The sequence below is a fragment of the Piliocolobus tephrosceles genome, chromosome 5 (assembly GCF_002776525.5).
Source record: "Piliocolobus tephrosceles isolate RC106 chromosome 5, ASM277652v3, whole genome shotgun sequence".
Classification (NCBI taxonomy): Eukaryota; Metazoa; Chordata; class Mammalia; order Primates; family Cercopithecidae; genus Piliocolobus; species Piliocolobus tephrosceles.
In genome coordinates, this window is record NC_045438.1 from 81,177,072 (window position 1) to 81,196,656 (window position 19,585).

Genomic DNA, 19,585 nt, shown 5'->3' on the forward strand with positions numbered 1-19,585 from the left:
ATATTTGCAAAAAAATCCACCTATATTACAGTTGGTGAAAAAAACACGAATAATGACCCTCAAAAGTGTTCAAATCTTAATCCCCAGAACCTGGAAATATATTATCTGATATGACAAAAGATAATTAAAGTTTTAGTTGCACTTCAGGTTACTAGTCAGCTGACTTTAAAAGAAGATTATCCTGGAAAACCTGAGTGGATCCGATGTAATTCCAAGGGTCTTTAAATAGAAGAGGTAGAAGAGGCAGAACCAGAGAGATGGCATTGTGAGAAAGACTTGACTGACCAATCCTAGCTTTGAAGATGGAAGGCTAGCCATGAGCCAAGGAATCAAGACGGCTTCTAGAAGCTAAAACCGGCAAGAAAATGAAATCCCCCCAGAGCCTCCAGATAGGAACACAGCTTGCTGATACCTTGATTTAGCCAAAGCAGACCCATCTCAGCATTCTAACCCCGCAGAACTGTCAGGCAATAAATTTTTATTGTTTTAAACCACTAAGTTTGTGACCATTTGGTACGTAACTAGAAAACTAATGGACTTGGTTAATGGGCAGGATGTTTCAATATAAATTACATGGGGATACAAGGAAGGAGAACTACTATTCTTTAACAATCATACGGCACTGTCAATTCTACTTTTTCCACTTCAGGGCTTTGCTGACTGTTTTGCTTCTCTGAGTCCCTCAGCATCTGTTGCCTTAGTGTTTGCTGATTACTTCTCTATATGTCTCATGTCTATACTCACTGAGAAAGAGCATCCCATTGGGTTGATGAGACACCATCCCAGCTTAGGGCACTGTAATTGGACAGAAATCTATAGGCAGACCCCTCATGGACTACTGGGCAATCTATAAATGGCTTCCCCTGGGTCAGGTCAGTCCTTGTTCAATTAGCTAGGACTATGATAGCAGAATCTCATGATTAAAAGCCTATGTAATAGGAAAGAAGAGTGATATTATTGGCCAGCATTTCCCATGCTGTCCCATATAAGTACTCAAACTCTGAGACTAGAATAGAACTTCATACCACATGTCTGTATCTAACTGCAAACTGAAGCCAGGAAATATAAATTTTCATTTTGCCCCAAATCAGAAGAAAGTGGTATTTTCCAAACTAGAAATGTTCTCTACACTGACTGGGCAAGTTACTTCATTTCTCAGAGCCCCAGCGTTGTCATTTGTAATGGTTCTTATCCCACAGGGTCACCGTGAGGCTTTTATTATTATTTCAAGGTGAATTTACTAATATCATTAGGACAGAACCTGAATTTTGTATACAAAAACAATAGAATTTTAATGTCTATAAGTGGCACTGCTCTGGTTATATAGTATGGATTCTGTTCTGGCTTTTACTACCCTGTCACTAATAAGCCACTTATCAAACCAGAAGTCATTTGTCAGTTCATTTCTATTTTCCAAAGAAGTGAACCATTCACTCCTTAGAGACTCTATACTCCAAGTTGTTTACAAAAATATTTATAGAACGGTCCTAAAGGACTTCAAATACACCTGTTAAAATAATATCATGTTTTTTGTATACTGTTGGAAATAAGAATCTTGAATCAAGGCATGGAAAATTTCTGTTTTGCATAGATGCTCATTTAAAGGAAATTTTGTAGTAGAATTCACAAAGTTTCTAGGTTCAAAGGATTCAATTTGTCATTTCATACTGTAATTTTTTTAAGACTGCCCCCATTTCCTTTACAGTATTTCTGCTGAGTTTAAGGCTGAACACAACCACATCTTAAGGGGACAGTTATTCTCAGACAATTCTGACTGCAGGAATGTATCTCCTTATACTGAGCCCAAAACTCTGTCACCTGGTTACATCTATGTTAGATCAGGTTGTACCCATTTTGGCACACTCTTCTAAATGCCATTCTCTCAAATATTTAAAGGCCATAGTAGTTTTTAATTAATTGTCTCATATCCAGGTTGAACATCTCTAATTCCTTCTATATTTCCCAAAATAGAAAGTTTTGAATGTCCCTTCAGCATCGTGTTATTTTTCATGAACTTACTCCTATTTGACATAGTCTCTTAAAGTCCGTTCCCCAGGACAGGGATAACAGATATAACTAGCACAGAGTATTGCCATGCACTCCCTCTGAGTTAATGCTATGCTTTGAATCCTGCTGGGTGAGACCGCATTAACATTCTACTTAATCAGTCACATGAAGTAATGCTAGCAGATGCTCTATGACTCCACTCTGTGATTTTATCTAGGAAAAGCTTAAAAGAGCAAACACTTAGAAAAAAGCAAGAAAATGCAATAAGTCTATAATTTGAGAATTGTGTCAATAATACTCTATCTCAAAGTAGCATAGTCCTGGAAAAAACAATCTAAAAAGAATATACCCACAACTTTATTAACAAATTTAGGAAATAATGGTTATTAAATTTACTCATTGAAAATTCACAAGGTTTACTGTATCTTAAATGCATTGAGCAAACCTGTTTAACTCAATTAAAACTCATTTAACAATGAGAACTTTGAGAAGTATTTAATACCAATTAATATCTCCAAATTAGTGTTTCGCAGAAAATCCTGTACAGCACTAGTGAACTCAATATTTGCACAAAATAGACAGTGTGAGTACATCTTCTGAACTTTCCACCTATCTATTTATCAACACTATGTATTCATTATCATACTACCCAAGCAGATACGTGTCCATAGAGCTCTAAAAATAGTTGAATCCAGACTTCCTTACTTATCACAACATTTTTTACAGCTCAGAAACTCTACCAAACTTTTATACATCTTATTTAGTATTTTCTTCCTTGCTGATTCACAAAAGAAAATCAATATTTTCTGACCTAAATTGCCTTTACATATTTATTTTAGATTATCATTGTATGTTGTATTGTGTGGGCGTTCAAATGAATGTATGAAAATCGTGATTTTACAAATTCATTTTAAAAGCTGATTCTGTTACTATTTTCTGACAGAGGGAAAAAAAAACAGATAGTGACGGCAAATTTTGTTTCAAATAGATGAACTTGAATTCCTTTTACATCAAACATGTCACAACAGAAAAAGACTAAATTCACAGAATCTTGGAAGATTTCACATATATACTAAATGGTAGCCCACTCCCTACACTCCTAGATTTGAAAGTTTCTTATATTCCCACATTTCCTTCACATGTTGAAATTATGTGTTTCCTTCCCTCTCAAATCTAGAGAGCCACAACCAATCTATGCACACAATATCCCTGTTTATTTATGATACTAAACAAGCTAAAATGAAAAACACTGCTGCCTTTATGCTGTGAATGGCTGATCTTTGATCTTTACCCCTGAAGAGAGTCCTTCAGCAAATTCTTCTGAAGGCATTTTCATGACCTGCTGAGCTCCCACACCATTTCTATTTTAAAATGCTTGCTAAACCCCTTCATTTTTAATAAAATATAACTGTTTCCACTTTGGACCACTGAAGGGCCAAGAGTTCTTCCCAGTTCTTCCTGTTCTCACATCTGATTTCACATAAAAGTAAGACAAGTTAAATGTAAGAGAGCAGTAAAAATCTATGGTACTCAGAGGAATAATGCCTCAGGCAAATTAAACTTAGAGGACAGTGCTGGACATATGGTGTTTGCTAATCAGAACTGTTTGGGTCAAGTAATCAGGTTGTGAATCTGATGGATAGAATCTGCATTTGTTAAGGGAGGAGCCTCATTCCTCTAGCTCTTGTATCTCCATCACCTACTTTCTAGTCTTAATCAGAACAGGTACCTGGTAAATGTTTGTGGAACTGAATTGCCTGTGTCGTAAAATTAATTACAGTGCTGAATGACAGAAATGTGCCAAGGATATGACTGAGGAATGTCAGGGATGCCTTCAGTTGGAAACCACAAAAGACACTGGATTTTTTTAAAATAATAGTTACATCATCATATTAAAAATAGATTTACTACTTATTCAACAGCATTTTAAAAGTGTTTTATCGAGATTTCTAAAAATGTTTTACACATAGTTTATATTTAATCATCACACGTACTCTGAAAAGGTAAGTAGTATCATTTGCGTTATCAAATGAAGATAGTGAAATGAAGACAGTTTAACTGTCTTGCTCAGGGATACATTCCTAGGGTCAGGGAGCAGGATTAAGCAGAGCTCCAACCGATTCCCAAACTAAGAACTTTTCCACAGCCCTGTGCTAATTCATTGTCTTCCTGTGGCATCACATTTCACTTATTAGGAATTCAAGCTATTTCCAAAAGGGCAGCATTTTCCAATCTCCATGCTATGAATCTTTCCATCTAACTGTACAAATAGAAGAATTAAAAATACTGAGCTAGCTGAATTACTGTCATAGAGACCTTCAGGCATTTTCTTACCAAGTAAGAAACAAAGTGGAAGGACTGTCTTCAAAATTAGAAAGTATGTAGTTTATTTTTACCTTTGTAGGATTTACCATCCATGCTATCTATTTCTGCTCTAAGATTTCATACTTAAAGCACCATGGTCTACCTGTGCTTGCTAAACAGATTAACTGTTAACTCCTGCATATCATAGACTAAACCGTATTGTTAAGTATTAGTGGTAGATGGTTGCCACTTTCTTTTTATCTTTGTGTAAATACAAATCTTTTGTCTTCCTCACAGTATAGGTATTAGTTAGAGATATAGAATTCCTTCCTTCAGTCTGGCCATGTTCATTAAGATACTGAGATGTTTTTCTTTCCTAAGTAAACTATTTGATTTTATATACCAACTCCATAATCAGTTCCATTTAATGCCTCTATGATTCTGTAAGAGCAGCAACAAAAAAGCAAGCTATTTATTTGTAAACATATATGTATTTTATTCTAAAAGTAATCACCATATTTACATATTCATTAAAATTGCCACTCTCCATGAAATAGGGACAGTAGCTAATGGCATAATTTTAACTTTGTGGATGACCAGTTTTGCATAAACAAAATGAAATCATTAACATTGAGTCTATATAGCAAATCTAAGGAAGAAAAATAAAGCACAACGACATTTCCTTTAAAGGTTTCTTTAAGAAAACGAACTAATGAGTAATGTCACAAGTAAATGTCCCAAAAATGTAAATTAAAGCTAATATTCAAATTTAAATTCTTAAAAAATTTAGAGCTGGTTCTTAGGAAGAAAAAAGAAAATAAACAAATCTCTAGATGACCTAATCAATAAAAGAAAAATACAAATAAACAAAAATGAAATTACTGAAGGGCTACACTCTATAGAGAGAATTCTAAATCATAAGCAATAAAAGTTTAAAAGTTGGATTAAATTTAAATTTCTAGAAAAATAGATGGGAACAATAATTCAAAAAGTAGGAGAAACTTTGAAGAGACAAAAAAATTAGTTTAACCAAGACTAATTATACAAATTGACTTTACTGGTAATGTCCCTCAAACTTTTAAATAATAGCTAATTTTATCACCACATGAATTTTTGTACAGCATATAAAAAGAATGAAAATCTACCAAGTGCATTTTATAAAGCCAGCATAACTCCTCAGGAACCAAAAGCTAACAAAAAATTACAAAAAATGATATAGACCCATCTTGTATATGAAAAGAAATCTGAAATTTTTAAATAAATACAAACCATAACATTTAATCGTATAATGATGGAACACTGAGCTCTGGAAAAGACAAAAAAAAAAAAAAAGATTTTAAGTCTCCTTAAGACTTTAAGTGAGGATCATTTAATCTCTGTTCATATTAATCATCTATTAATATGACATTTTCAATCAAACAGCCAAATAAGAAAAATCATGTAATCTCAATAGATGAGGAAAAAACAAAGGATAACATGCAAAATTCATTCATAACCAATAAAAAACAGCCTCTTTAAAAACTCCAACTAGAAAAGTCTCTCTTGATTATTTTGGATTTAGCACAAGGTCACCGTAACAATTTAACAATGCAGATATCTATATATTAAAAAGTAGAGGCCAGGCAGAGTTGCTCACTCCTATCATTCCAGCACTCTGGGAGAACAAGACCAGCTGATCGCTTGAGCCCAGGAGTTTGAGACCAGCCTGGACAACATAGTGAGAACCCCCATCTCTAGAAAAAGAAAAAACACACAAAAAATTAGCCAGGCATGGTGGCACACTCCTGTAGTCCCAGCTACTAAGCAGGCTGAGGTGGGAGGATCACTTGAGCACAGGAGTTTGAGGCCACAGTGAGCCGTGATCATACCACTGCACTCCGGCCTGGGTGAGAGAGCAAAATTCTGACTCAAAAAAAAAAAAAAATTAAATGGAAGTCCCCATACCTGCCTCCCCCATTTCCCCATTTGTCATTTTCCAAAAGATGAGCACTAGTAACTGGTGTGAATCCCTCCAAAACTCTAACTGAAACAAATACATGTGCTAATGTGTAGTATATAATATGATTCATTTGTGTAAATAAACCTTTATATACATGCAGTTTCAAACAGAGAGAGAAGCAATATTATCAAATTACACATCAAATACATTACAAATTGTGCCATGGCATAGAAACACAGACGGATGTATTTACGTTTGTATACCATGGTACGATTTGTAACATATTTGGTGTGTAACTAAATAACTCCATATTTAACTCTATTTTCATATACAAAATGGGTCTATAATTTTTCTGTAACATTTTTGTTAGATTTGGTTGCTGAGGAGTTATGCTGGTTTTATAAAATGCGCTTTGTAGATTTTCACTATGCTCTGAAAAAAAATCCATGTGGTGATGAAATTAACTATTACTTAAAAGTTTGAGGGGCATTACCAGTAAAGTCAATTTGTATAATTAGTCTTTGTTAAATTACATTTAACAAATATCCTTGTATGTTTCTATGCCATGGCCTCATTTGTAATGTTTTTAGTGTGTAATTAAATAACTCCATATTTAACAAACTGGTGAATACAAGGGAATTGTTGATTTAAAGGTTAAACGTAATTTAGGTAAGAAATATTTAAAGTGATTATCAAATTTTCTTTCAAGAAGTTTGTGTCCATTTCGACTCATGCAGTATATGAGAATTTTTTTTTTTTTTGAGACTAAGTCTCAGTTTGTTGCCCAGACTGGAGTGCAGTGGCACAATCTTGGCTCACTGCAACTTCCACCTCCTGGGTTCAAGAGATTCCTGTGCCTCAGCCTCCTGAGTAGCTAGGATTACAGGTGCCTGCCACCATGCTGGGTTAATTTTTGTATTTTTAGCAGAGATGGGGTTTCATCATGTTGGTCAGCCTGGTCTCAAACTCTTGACCTCAGGTGATCTACCCACCTCAGGCTCCCAAAGTGCTCCCCAAATTCCCCAATATTGGTTAGTTTCAGTTTGAGGAGACAGGAAATCATGGTGTTTGTTTCAGCTATAGAGAGACTCCCTGCATTCAAATCCAGCCTGCACTACTTGGAAGCTATGTGACCTTGAGCAAGTTACTTGACTTCTCTGGGCATCAATTCTTTATCTGTTTTGATAGTTAAGAGATTACTCATAAAATGCCCTTTTCAATGTGCTTTAACTTTAATTACTTTATGGGAGAGCTTCATATATATATATATACACACACACACACACATATGTGTATATATATATATATATGAAAACACAGAGTTTGCATAGAAGGCAAAGAGTTGACTATATATATAGTATATAGTATATATACACACACATATATACATACATATAGAGAGAGAGAGTCAACTCTTTGCCTTCTATGCAAGCTCTGCGTTTTCATTTCCGTCTGTAATCTGCACTGTCTTCATGTTTTAGGTTATCTTCCTACTAGCAGTTTTAACGTTTTTTAATAGTTAAAGTTCTATTTTTCATACCTTGCGTCTAGATTTCACATCCTTCTTGAGAAAACCTTAGCATATCCTAAATAATATGTATACATAAATCTCTCATGTTTTATTCCAATTCTTTCATAACTTAGTTTGCTACACTTAGGTCTTAAATCCATTTGATATTTTACGTGTGTGATATGAGATGGAAATGCCAATTTTATTTTAGATTGATAGAAAATTATTTTAATACTGTTCATTTATTCAGTAGTCTATATTTTCCCATTGATTTGGAAAGCTAACATATATGTATGTGTGAGTTTTTACAAACACCCACACACATATATATTTCTAGAGTCTCTTCAATAAGACTGATGCATTTGTCTTTCCTGTACCAGTGCTACACTTTCAAAATTACTATAGTTTATACATGTTGAATCTTCATAGGGCAAGTACCCCCTTTTGAAGTATATTAGCTATGAATTAGATTCAAGCACTTACTCTGCCAGATGAACTTCAGAATCAGCTTATCAGTTTACATAAAAGTCCTCCTGGGATTTGTATTTGTAATGAATTGAACTTATATATTAATTTATGGAGAATTGATTATCTTTGTCAGTTTGAGTCCTTTCAACTAGATATTAATATGTTGTTCCACTAATTAAAGCTTTTTCTGATGTTCCACACAAAAGTTTTGTGATCTTCATATATATAATGCACATTTCTTCCTAGTTTATTTCCAGTTAATATGTTTTTTACCATCATTAATGGGATCTATTTTCCATTTTCTAATTGGTAACTATTGCAAAATAGAAAAGCCATTAATTTGTTTATGCAGGTGAAACCAACTCATATTGCTATTGAATATCTCAAATCTGCAAATATCTATCTCAAGTCAGCATAGTTAATAGTGAAATCCTAAATGCATTCTCAATAATATTTAAGAAAAAACTAGTTAACTGTTATCACCATTACTATTTGACCTTTTTCTATAAATTTTGACCAAAGCAATAAAACATGAAATAGAAACGAAAAGAAGCAAATTATGTGGTCTGGGTGGGACCACCTCTTTCATCTAAGTGGGTTGTTCCCGGTCTAGGGCTCCAGGCAAAAGGCAAGTGAGAGCTAAAATACAGCCACTGCTCTGCTCAACACACTGTGTACTGTGTGACGCGGGACTGCATCGACCCTGAAGAAGGGGCACTTCGTTCAAATTTTTATAAAGGCTTCAAGCCACCCACTCATATTGAGATATCTGCCTAGATAAAGCACTTTTAAATCCTATTTTTGTACAAAGGTGTGTTTCATAGGCTAACACAGTACTGAAAATGAAAAAACAAATTATCACTATTTTCAGATAATATAAGCATTCACCTAGAAAACCTAAGATAATTAATTGAGGAAGTTTTTCCATTAATAAAATAATTTTAAAAGTGATTGCATATATGATATATAGCTATTTAGATTTATAGAGAGAGACATAGATATTATAATTGCAAAATATTTAAATATATAATTTTTAAAACATCATTCACAATAGCAACCCAAGGCACAAAACTCTCAGGAATACATTTATTTAAGAAAAGGAGAGAGTTAAGTAAATTAAATTTTATGAGGCTATTGCAAGATATGAAAGAGGATTTGAGTAAATAAAAATTAACAGCTTTCTTTTATATCTAAAAAAAAAAAATAGAAAACATTAATGAGAAAAATGGATTCTCATTCACAGAAGCAAAAGTAAACACATAGGGCATTTTTGAAAGGCCAGGGGGAAACACTGCTTTGCAGAAAGCTATCTACCTTTGCTTTTCTCTCCCAGAATCTTCAACTCACATTCTTACAAAGGGGATCTGGAGAGGGACCTGTAGTTTCAAGTTAGGGAGGGTCTTGTTAGGAGAAAAATGTCGCTCAAGTTAATGGTCTCTGAGTTGGCTCCCTGAACCCACTTTGAACTCTTACATTTAGAGAAATGAGAACCAAGACTGTTTTTCATGACAAACTTAGTGAAGCCCTGAATGATGAACGATGGGTCAGAAGTCAACCTCTTTGGGTCTCCGGGCACAAGCACAGCTGCCTATGGGTCATGGAGGCCATGTGCAGAGCACAGAGGTGGTGAGGAGGTACTTCTTATTGTCTTTGCATGGATGCCCACTTGGCACCAGCCATCTGTGGACTGCAAATGCTGAGAAGGTGTGGAGATGGCACCCTCAGCAAGGGCACTGGTCTTGCTGTAATGAGTAGAAAGACATCGGAAGGAGACATCATGGCAAGGCCACACAGACTTGGGAACATGACCAGAGGGAGCCGGCACAAGAAAGGAAGAATGTAGATTGGCCTCTTGGCCTCAGCAGCATGGATATTTTGAGTTGGATAACTCTTCGATGGTAGAAGTGATGGAGACTGTCCTCTGCAATGTTGGAAATTTAACAACATCCCTGGATCCCTGGCCTCTACCTACTAGATGCCAGCAGCACGCCTACCCCAGTAGTAGCAGCCAAAAATGTCTCCAGAAATGGCCAAGCGTCCTGATGGTGGTGGGTGGGTGAGGACTCGGGGGTGGGCCAAACAACCCCAGCTAAGAACCACTGATGCAGATTGACTGAAACTGAGAGAAGGAAGCATGCATCCCTTTGGGGATTCTCAAAATAAATGAGGGAGGGGCTTTGATTAATAGTAGTTTTGATATATACACATTTATGCATAGATCCATAGTGTATGTGCCTTTTCAAAATGTTAATGGAATTGTTTAGTAAGTTAGGAGAAACTGATGTTTTTATTATGTATTTCTTTATATTTTTATATATTTCTTCATTTTTTTTGTTTTTAAAAATAAGAATACACTCCATATAGTCATTCGATCATTGTTTTGAGTGCCTCCCACATGTCAGGTAGGCTAATAGGCTAATGAGGGCAGAGAATTGGGGTTGGGAATTCCAGGTGGGGAATGGGAGGTGGGGTGAAGTGGCAGACAGACCATAAACAATAAGCATAATAAATAATTAATTAGATATGTCAGAAAGTGGTGCCATTGGAAAAAAATAGTAGACTGCTGATGTCCTTAAAAATACAAAGAATGCAGTTTATGTGGAAGCATTTAGTCTTTCTTCTGACCACTCTGTCATCTCTCCTGCATTCTTGAGTGCCACTGACCTTTCATACAAAATGACCTTTATGTGGATTAAGGCAGTCGTGCTTCTTGTGGAGTGCCCAAAGGCCTCAGGAGGGGAATGGAGCCTCTCAGTCTATGATGATAATCAGCTTCAAACAGCTTTATCAATGGCCTTTCTAAACCTTAGAATAGACACTGACATCTATTTTCCAAAACCCTTATAGTTCTCATGGCCATTTTATTACCTAAAGCACAGATTTGCTTGAAACTCCTGCCATGATAGCTGGAGCAAAGCTGCATAATGCCCTTCAGGAAGGCTGGAGTGCGGTTTCTGATCCTGGCTGGAACAGTTAACAATCCTGTGAGTTGTGGATGCCAGCTGGTTGCATCTTAACTTGCTGTGAACAGGGGTTATTAAATGACTCATTTAAACCTGAGCCAAACACCAAATAAATGGATAATGTATTCAAATGGTCTGGAGGAGAGGAGTGGATGATATGTTTGTTTCTGTCTCAGTGATGAGGTACATCAGTTCTTAGGTAAATAAGGCAGCGATCCTGTGTGCAGGCTTCAGGATATGACAACAACACACCTTCTGAGCACTGAGTATAAGAGAAGGAGCCATAATAATTCATACAGCCAAAGCCTATCACATGCAACTAGATATTCTGTTTCATGACAGCAGCAAAATACATAGGCTTGAGGGAATTTTGCTTAAACAATTATTTCATGATCACACTTTTACTGAGAACTGACAAAAAGTCGTCTTCAGGGTCTGCCTGAAGAAAATTCAACTGAAAAGATTTTTTAACATTTTTTATCATGCCAAATGAAAAACTAAACTAAAATAAAACTGAGTCTTAACTTCATTGTTGCCCTTGCTGAAGCCATTTTTTTTTTTCAAGTGGTTTCAAGTACGTTTGCAAACCTCAGAGAGGCCAAGTCCAGCCTGTCAGTCTTTGAAAGTTTTGCAGTGGAGAGCAAGGTCCTCATAAGCATGAAGATGTCTTGTTTCTAGTAAACTCTATTTTGAAAAAAACCCACTGACTTTACTTTGAAGACTTTGCATCAGTCTCGGGAGGCAAACAGGGCAGCGGTCCAGAATTTTCTTGGCTGTCAGCACAAAAGAGGCTGCACATCAGTAACAAGGAGAAACAGCAAACTTCAGCAAAAACAAAGACCTGTCCCGGTTTTAAAAGAAAGACAGAAAGAAAGAGAAACAGGACATATGATCACCTTAGTCGGCTGCCAAGTATATGAAGTAGCTCCAAAAAGAGTGTAATGTTCCATTGTAAATGAGAAACTATAATTACAGCTAGAAAATCTGGAGAGATAAATTCCACAGAGCCGACAAGCGCTAATTGCAGATGGGCAGTGGAGAATAGATGGCCTTTGAGTGAAGACGGGCCTAGAGTGACAGCCAACGTGCGGGCGGTCCTGTCAGCATCATTCCCACACCAAATCATGCTTTTGTGAGCTCTGTAAGATGGGATACCATAGAATACTGAAAGTCAGGGCTTCCCAGGAACATGAAAGCAAGAAGAGAGCTTTTGTAACTGTCAGATGTCTCTGAGCTGGTGAATTCAGCTTGATTTTTCTCTAATGGTTGGTGTTGGCTTTAAAGGAACACCAAATGGCTGTTCCCCCGGAAGCACAGACAGCCCCTAGTACAATGGCAGAGCCAGCACGTCTGGGGGTAGAACAGGGGAACGGTGGCCTTAAACTTGTTCTGCAGATATAAGAAATCCATTTTTAGATAAGAATCAGGTTATGCGCAAACTTCTCAAATGTATTACCCAACCCAATAACTTGGAAATTAAAAGTCACTGATATTTCACATTTTTGTTGTGCTTTCATTCTTATATCTCTGTCATTGCTCTTGTTCTAAGCAATGGAATTAATTTTAGTCAAGGATGGTGGGTAGGATTGGAAACTGGTGGCTTACCTAGGGACATGCCTACTGGTTCTGTTGTAAGAAAGTAGGTTATCAAACAGGTTGGGCAGATGCCATTATCGTTTCATAATCTTAGGTAAGATAGGGTTTCTGAAAGCCACTCTTACAGCTTTCTTTTTAAATGTTGAAATATTATTTAAGTTAAAGGCAAATTTCCCTCTTTGTTCACAAAAAATAATGCATTTCACTAGATACTGAAGCTCTTAGTATCCTCTTTGTTTTTTCTGTGGAAAAAGCCAAAAAGAGAACTCTCCCATGAGACATGCTTTTCTTTCTACATTCATGGTGCAAGAAAACATATATAAGGCAATATCATTATTATTGTGTATGATGGAAGTATTATGGTACTCAATATTATTTTATGTAATATAATATAATAATACTATTATAGGACTATTCTAATTTATGTTCCTAATGCAGTCAGCCTTTTCAGAGTTCCTTATGCCAAAGTGTCCCCATCTCATCATAAACAAAATAAGGTCAAAAGAGAACTTGGCAATCTCTGAACACTTAAAGTATCTAAAATATAGAGTCATTGCCCAGAAAAGAAAACCAGGACACCTAATCTTTGAAATGGGTAAGCTTAAAAAGTCTTGGAAATCACTGAGTGTCTCTGTCTCGTGACTTAAAGAATAATTGATGGCACTATTGATGGAATTCGGAGTGAGCATGATCAAATTGCAGGAGCCACAGTTCTGCTGTAGACAGGCCTGTGGGGAACCTCAACAGGGAATCTACTGTTACTCTTATCCTCAAGAAGCTTGTTTGGTACACAAGGTCAAAGTCGGTCAAAAAATTAGGGATTGTCAAAGATATTGTCATTTCTCAACTCATAAAATTTTATTGCCAACTGAAGATGATAAAGCAAAGGTGAGAAAGTTGAGTAAAAATTTACTAAAAATTCCATATTATTATCACCTTTTCATAATCGCAATTCATAAATTACCCAAGATGAGGTACAGTTTGGTTCAAGGAAAGAAAAAGTGGTTATTATCATCCTGTAGATACTTCTTATAAACACCAGTTACATTTTTGTTCAAAGTAGTTTGCATTCAAATCAACACGTACAAACTGAAGTGATTGCGCACTGGCATTCTGGAAACCAGTGTTGTCTCTCTGGTCCCTAGAGAGGCATGGAAGATCCCTGCCGGTGGTGAGGGCACATGACCCTCACAGTCCCTCTGCTTTCACTTTAAAGTTTTCAGCTGGGCACCTAGAAGATTTGGTTAGCATTAACTACAATGGGGACTCGAAGAGGAGCAGCGCCTTTGATAGAGAAGATAAGATGGATTTTTAAGTTGTCATTGAGACCTCTATGGGGAAATGTCCAGTGGGCCTTCAGAACTGCAAGAGGGCTTAGCCCTCCTCACTCTTCTTACTACTACAATTTCTTCTTCTGAGTCCCTCTTTCTGACTCCTGAATCATGACTCACCCTGGAAATGTAAAAATTCCATAACATTAATTTTGATCATGTCATGGGTGACCAAAATTATTTCAAGTCAGACCACCTAAAACATTGCCTATAATTGATGATAATCTTTCTGGCATTTTTTACATGAGGTACTTAAAATATTGAAAATGTTAATTGTGTTTATTTAGCAAAGTCAAATTTTAAAAAGATTCCCCATATGATATATTCATTAACCAAAGAAAAAAAACCCATCGTTGGGTCATGAGTCACCAGAAAGGTTCTAGTGAATTCAAAATGGCTATCTCAGTTCTCTCTTCCCTGTTTCTCTCTCTCTGTCTCCCTGTCCTTCTCTCTTAAATGTGTATCTATATCTATATGTTCAACTATCTGTAAAAATGATGACATACAAATATATTCCCACAAATACTATTGTCCCATGAAATAAATCACTAGCCTTCATTAAATTATTTAAGTAATAATTGGGAAAAGATATTATTTCTTTTGCAGTGGACCTTTTTAAAATAACAAGTGAATTTAGATAATAGCACCAGGAAGTTGAAGGCAGTAGATTTGTAGTGGGGTTGAGTTGAACTTTCTTTTTTTTTTTTTTTGAGACGGAGTCTGGCTCTGTTGCCCAGGCTGGAGTCCGGTGGCCGGATCTCAGCTCACTGCAAGCTCCGCCTCTCAGGTTTACACCATTCTCCTGCCTCCGCCTCCCAAGTAGCTGGGACTACAGGCGCCCGCCTCGTCGCCCGGCTAGTTTTTTTTTTTTTTTTTTCTTTTTGTATTCTTTAGTAGAGACGGGGTTTCACCATATTAGCCAGGTTGGTCTCGATCTCCTGACCTTGTGATCCGCCCGTCTCAGCCTCCCAAAGTGCTAGGATTACAGGCTTGAGCCACCACGCCCAGCCAACTTTCTTTAGTTAAAAGTATTTTCATTCTGTAACAAAATTCCTTATTGGGTTCTATTAAGTGACCTGCAATTTCACTTCCTGGATGAGAAAAGCTCAACTTTTAAAATTAACTTACAAAATATGCAGTACAAAGCACTCTCTCTATATAATATAAGCAAATTTGAGCTATAACAAAGGCTTCATTATGTAGGCTGATTTTAGAGGATTTTTAGCTCCAGGGGACATTAGAGATTTTGAGTACTTTTAAGCTATGTGGCATCACTGTCCTCAAATTTAATTTTCCGAGAATCATAGACCTGAAAGGAAATCACTAATTCACTTTTTCTAATTAGAATTGGACTCTATTCCTTTGTTGTAGGCATTTATATTTAATTATAAGAATAGTTGATAAATACACCATTTCAAAGCACTGCAGAATGAATTATCTGCTTCTTGCTTGTTCTTCTAGAATCTTACCTGATGATAGCATCATTTTCAAAATACACAAACTCCTTTAGCATTGTTATACACTGTAATATTCTCCAAATTGCAAAGACCCTTCTACCAAACCACACGCATGCCTTTTTTTTTCTTTGCATTTTAGAAAACTCCAATACAGTTGTGCACAACAGAGAGACAACATAAAAATCTGAAAGCTCTTCTAGTACACACCCTCCAAAGTGTCTAAGTCCCCACCCACTTCTCTAGGACTGGGTCCAGTCTTCTTGTAAATTGTTCAGCCATTGAGACTTCCATCCATTCCCTTGGGTCTTTACGTCTGGCTGTGTTGTGTAGTTTAACACACTTTACTCTTCAAAAACTTCCCCTGACATTCAGCCCAAATGTTCTTTAGTCTCCCTCACAATTAATACTCCCCATGCCTGACCTTTGTGGAAGTACAGTAAACCATCCCTTTCTCTCCTGAGTGCTAACACTCTTTCCACCCCCGGATCTCTCCCCTGATTCTTAGATATCAGTGAAAATATTAAAGTGCACTCAGGATACACATTTCATTGCAGCTCAGCTCTTTGATGATAACAGTTCTTAACCTTCAGAAACCAATTCGATCATTGATCCATTTGTTCAACAAATATTTTTTGAGCACCTACTGTGTACTCAGCATCGTGCTAAGTACTATACCTAAGGGACATAGGCCCCGTCGTCCATCCTCATTTACACATTCAAATTCCACTATTGTTGTCTGCCATGTAGTAACAGACCCAGCATGAATATCATTTTTTCCTTTACTCTAAACTTGATAATGTCTTCCTGTAACAAGTATTATATCTCAAATTGTGAACAAAACTAGGCAATTTTAACTCATTTGGTGCAAGGCTATGGCACTTTGAATAATTTACTCCAGAGATCAAAGATGTCTTTTTGTTCTCTTGTCTGAATATAAACTGTTGCATTCTTTACAACCAACATGTGAAGACTAATTTTTTTGGTATCGCTTTCATTATGAGGGTATGGAAAGTCAGAAGGAATTATTTTTAAATCATTGTCCTAATTTCTCTGACTGCCTTTATAATAATAGATGCAATTAAAGTCCTTTAAACAGAGTTTCTCGAAATGAAAAAAAAAAAAGGCCTAAAATCAAAGAAAATAGTTCAAAGTCAGAGGATGCAGTCCAGGAATTCTTACCAATGTATTATTTTTCTCTGCTACTTCCATTTCATTTCATTAGCTGTAGAATCACCTTAGGAAAAGGAATTTTGATATTCTTATTTAAGTATGAGAGAACTCATCCATCTTTTTCCGAGGTTAACCCTTTCATTTTTGCCCTTGATCCCTAAGTTCCTTGTCTTCTGTGGACCTGATCATAATTATTACTTGTCCTGTAGCTCTAACAGCACCCAAAAGAGCTCATCAACAAGACCAAAACAAATCTCATTACCCCTTGCTCTTCCTAACTCCTTTGGTTTGATGGCAGCTGCATCTGCCAGGTACTCTAATTAAAACTTCTAGATTATCTTTAACTATTTTCTTTCCTCGTTTCACCCATCATCACGTTGTATAGATTTTAACTGCCACATTTTTCTTAAATAGGGGACACTGTTTACATTGAGGACTTAATCATATAGTTATGCTCAAGTATCAGGTAGGCTTGTATACAAGCAAGGAGTTTTAACTGTCATGTGAGTCATAGGTTTTAGGCAAGAAAGTAAAATTTTTACAGCTCACATTAATTAAATGCAATGCTGGGTGTACACGCGAGGTTTTTCACAGCTGTGTTCCAACTATTCCTCCAAATGTTAATAACTGTTTCTTAAAAAACATGTTTCGTGGTCAAACAAAGCAGACAATGCTAGGCTACAAAACGGTTTCTCTTTTTTCTTTTTTTAAATTGTGGTTGAATACATATTATAAAATGTACCATCTTAGCAGTTTTAAGCGTCCAGTTCAATGGCCTTAAGCTCTTTCACACTGTTGTGCAAACATCGCCTCTAACCAGCTCCAGAATATTTTCATCTCCCCAAACCAAAACTCTGTACCCCTTTAACAGTAACTCCCCATTACTTCCTTCCCCCAGTTCTTGGGAAACATCATTTTACTTTCCATCCCTGTGAATGTTACTACTCTACGTACCTCATGCAGGTAGAATTATACAGTATAATGACTGGCTTATTTCACTAGCCTAATATTTTCAAGGTTCATCCATGTTGTAGCACGTGTCAGGATTTCCTTCCTTTTTAAGGCCATATGTATATGCCACACTTTGTTTATCCATTCATTCATCAAAGGACACTTGGGTCGCTTCTACCTTTCAGCTATCGTGAATAATGTTGCTATAAACATGGGTGTACACGTATCTGTGCGAGTCCCTGCTTCCAATTCTTTTGGATATATACCCAGAAATGGACTTGATGGATCCTATGGTAATTCTATTTTTAGTTTTTTGATGAACCACCTTACTAAAAACTGATTTCTTGATTGTGGAATCTTTTAATCCACACGCATGTATTGCAACTTCCTGGAAAGATGATTACTAGAGGCAGTATTTCTTCAACTTTCTTTCACTGTGAAGCCTTTCAATTTGCAAGTAAAACTACATGGAGGGATGACATTGGGAAAAGAAAAAGCCAATCTGACCAAATTATAAAGTGGGTGCAAGGATCCTGTTTGCCATCCAGGAACCCCACAGACCTTCCCACTCTCTTTACAGATATATCCCCTTCATTGTTTTAAGCATAAATGCATCCTATGAGAAATCTATGCACCATTTGAATTTATCCAGTACTGAAAGAAAGATTTTTGTTCATACATTAGTAATAAGTAAAAGCATTTGATACAAAGAAAAAGGGACGAAAAGACATAAAAGAGAAAGGAGAAGGAAAAGAGTACATATGTGTAAAACCCTTAGAATGCTTCTTGACACGTAGTAAGCACTATATTTGTGCTAAGTAAAAGAAAGAAAAACTGTTTAAACAAAAATACTTTTTAAAACAACAGAAATGGTGGGGGCACATATTTTAGGCTCCTTCATATCTGATACAGGGCAGGAAAGAGCCAATTGCTTTCCATTCCTGAAAAGGCTGGAGAAAAACAGCTGGACTCAAAGACAATTGTTTGTACCTCACAGTACTTGCCAGCATTGAAGCTGTTTTTGATGAATCTCCATAGTGTCTGGAAATAAAATCATTTCATTCATGGTTCTGTAGACTTTTACAAGTATGCAGAAAGATCGAAAAGGAGAAAGGAAGTGTTGGAATTTTAATTAGCTACTTCATCCCCCTCAATATGGAAAGAATAAATGTTGCATCAGTAACAAGATTATGTATTTCTACTGACCTAAATGCAACCATCTCAGTTATAGTTCTTTCTCTCTTCTGTACACAAATTCACCTCTTTTGGATCATTAATCAAAACCACCTGGTAACATAAAACAAATTGGACAATTAAAGAAATACTACTAACTCAAACGCATTAAGACCAGAGCACGTGCTGCCTAAAGATGCCCCATCCTCTCTGCCAATGTGCAGGGGAATCCGCCAGTAAGAATCAAACAAAATGTCATTGATTAGCTTCCATCACCACAACACTTAATCATACAAGTAGTGCAAAATTTCTACAGCAGAATTAAAGAAACAGTGAGAGATATGAGCTTCAGAAGGCAGTATATCCTACAAAAGTAATACATTTTAACATTAAGATGTTAACATTATTTGCATTTTTCTGTACATATATGCACTTAACAATTTCAAAGCACATGATGCTAAGTTATCAGTAAAAGTTACTCCTACAGAACAAATATTTGGACATTCACAACTAAGACACAGAGAGTTCATGATCCTGCTCAAGATCTGGCCAAGCGATGCCAAATTATCAACTGGACTGAATGGCAAGACTGACATTGTTTTCACAAAAGCAATATTCCAGGAGAGAGCAAACGGATTCAGTGAAGCGAGTTTGTACAAATCCATGTGCGGTAGCAGGGAGGCAGGCAAAGCCTGGGATCAGAGGAATCACGATGG